General features: G+C 35.2%; 1 non-coding gene across 1 annotated transcript; it reads right to left on the bottom strand.

Moving 5' to 3' along the window:
* Positions 1–2,295: 2,295 nt before the first annotated feature.
* Positions 2,296–2,367, bottom strand: TRNAM-CAU (transfer RNA methionine (anticodon CAU)). Its single transcript has one exon. It is a non-coding gene; the product is annotated as a tRNA-Met (tRNA).
* Between the last annotated feature and the right edge of the window lie 595 nt (positions 2,368–2,962).

Raw genomic sequence — 2,962 nt, 5'->3', positions numbered from 1 at the left:
GAGGCAGTAACGAATCACCTACCGAAACGCTGCACGCTGATTGGTCAGTGCAGTGACGTAGCTTGTAAATGTAGCACTGCGTAATTAGATTTATGAAAATACAAAATATTGAATTGTTATCTTAATAATCCCTTATGCATCGTATATTTGATTCAATAAGTTGAAATTAAACGATAACTACCTAATTTTCATCGTAAAATGCCTAATTCGAAAATCATGTTACATGTGATAATAAATAATTTTAACATTGTTTTACATTTTAAATTTTTTTAATTACTACTAAATATTAATTTATCTGTTTAAAAAGGAAATAGAATTTATCTGTAATAAAAATAATATACGTTCTTTCGATATCTGTTGCATCGATATGTAAGTACGATCGATATCGATACGAACCATGGTGTGATGTGTGTATACATATATATATGTATTCACTAGCTATACGAAAATCGCGCGTATTTCGTACAATTTAAATTCCTAACTAGAATCCTGGATGATACTACCAAGCATAATTCTTATAATTCTGTTGCTATTACGTGTTCTTTATACAATATGGCAAATAAAATAATAAATTGTTAAACAAATTGGTAAAATAATAATACAAAAATATGCAAATGTTATATATAATTTTTTATTTTATATTAAAGAATAGAAAATATTTCCATACTTGAACATTGTAATTTGTTATTAACCTTTCGAAAGCTGTTATTTATTAGTTTCTTCTATAATTATAAGTAGTAACATAGATTATATAAAAAAATATTTTAATAAATAATAAAAACCATTTCACCCATTATTTCAGGTCTCGCAAATATTTTCTATGCCTCGTTTAAGCAACACGTTTCACGTTAGCAATTGGACAATGCAAAAATTTTAATAGATGATCGTGCAATTGCAAATTCCTTAAAATAGGAGTTTCGCCTAAAGGATAATGGGATAATCGAGGTTTTACCAAATTACAAAGCCCTTAATGCTCTGTTCGTGATTTATGATGTACGTGGGTGTGTACAAAGGAACGAGCACGTGCAAATTCGATGCTTGTGCTTAACGGTAACGACACGCCACGCGACGCGACCCGTACCGATCCGGTCTTTTGGAGCCATGAAAGCTCATGTTTGTGCCTGTTTGACAAGCGGTCAAGCCACTTTGTCACGTGTACGACGTGCTCACGTTAAATAATGCCGACCCGGGGTTACGCGCCCGATCTCATTGATATTCCATTTATAAGGAGCGCGAGTAAATACCATCAATACTTGCGAGTAGGCGCCGTGCAGACAGTGGTCAAATACATACTTTCTATTCCTTTGTAAATTCAATCCAACGCTTTGTTGTGTCTTATTTTTCTACCTTCATCGAGCTATCGATTGCTTCTGTCGTAAATATTCATAACGTTCCAGTGTGAGCTTTGAAAAATCTTAATTCTGGAAGAACAATTCGCGTTATGCGATATAAAAGAATTTCAAGTATGAAAATGGGCGATAGCTCAAACAAAGTCAATATAATACCAAGTCATAAAGTAAAGGACTGAAACAAATTTACAGGAGGAATATACTTTTTCATTTTTCCTTTCTTGATTTTACAATTAGACAAGTGAGACAAACTACCTGTAACTTTACATGCAATTTCGTGAAACCGATGTTAATTTTAATCATTAGATTAAATAAATAATACGTTTCATAGTATTCGTGTGAATAAACGGTTTTACGGTAAGAAAGTGTAACAAATATATTAAAGGAGATGATATACGACGTTGAAAATTACGATCAGTGAATATTTTTTTGTGAACGTAATGTCGTGAATGCCACTCGGTAGTTCGAGTGTTTTTCTTTCTGGAGATATCTCGGTCAAAGCCAGTTCCTTCTTAAACTCTGAAGAGATACTCCGCGAAGCGAATATGACACCCACCAAATTTACGTCCGTGAACTCTGGTGAACTCCTGAACTCGTTGTCTCATCTTTTCTTTGCGGACAATGACGGAGGAATGGCATCCATCGTTGTGCATGTCACTGCTCACCGGTTGTGTCTTGAGCTTACGGGACTTTAGGACACACTCCCGTCTCTTTTTGCATTGCAAATTACTCAACTCGCAATTTAAACGCCCTCGCAATTGAATTAAAATCCTGGTACAAAGTGGTGTGGTACAGCTTCCGTTATGCGACGAATTTCGTTTACTTTGTGGAATAAAATAGTTTTGCTCGTAGTATTTTGTTTCCATAAATACAATTACATATCTGAATTTCGTTAAAAATATAATGCATACATTTTTAAGAAAAAAAAAAAAAAATTCCAACCTGTTAGCAGAGCGTGGTTTCGATCCACGGACCTCTGGGTTATGGGCCCAGCACGCTTCCACTGCGCCACTCTGCTGGTGGAGAACTTACTCTAAATGCGTATAGAAGAACCCGTTCCGATGTTAAAAATGAAATTTATATTATGGATAAACGTATAGAAAATAATAAATATCGCAATGAAACATATGCAACAACTAGAAATAAATATTGATAACGGAAATTATAAATGAAAATGTCAATTCGGATCCATCGTCGACAATTTATTTTCGTTCTCTTATTGCATAGCAAAATGCACAGGATTTAGTCACATTATAAGAAATTAAGATAGGTTTAGGAAAGAATATCGGCATGATTAGAAACAACTTTGTTAAGATGCTACCTGTGTGTACCCCGGAGCAAGTAATCTAAACGGTGCAACGTAGATCAACCACCTGGGTCGAAGTATGGAGATGCAGCGGATGCAAATAAGTATCTTGGTCGATCCAGGTGCGCTCCCCTTTTAAGATCAGCAATCTTAAACTAGCCCCCACCTATATAGTCTCAACCGAGCCACGTGCTTCAGCTCAAGCCGTGTATCTGCCTTATTGCTAGTCTGCACCAATACTCGTGACTTCTTTTCTGCCTGTAGTTAATTACCGATGTTGCGTGTTCAGTTTTTGTTATTAAAGACA

This window comes from Eufriesea mexicana, unplaced genomic scaffold, assembly GCF_001483705.2.
Source record: "Eufriesea mexicana isolate 0111107269 unplaced genomic scaffold, ASM148370v2 scaffold4744748268, whole genome shotgun sequence".
NCBI lineage: Eukaryota > Metazoa > Arthropoda > Insecta > Hymenoptera > Apidae > Eufriesea > Eufriesea mexicana.
Note: the sequence above shows the minus strand (reverse complement) of the source record. Positions and strands in the feature narration are given on the sequence as shown.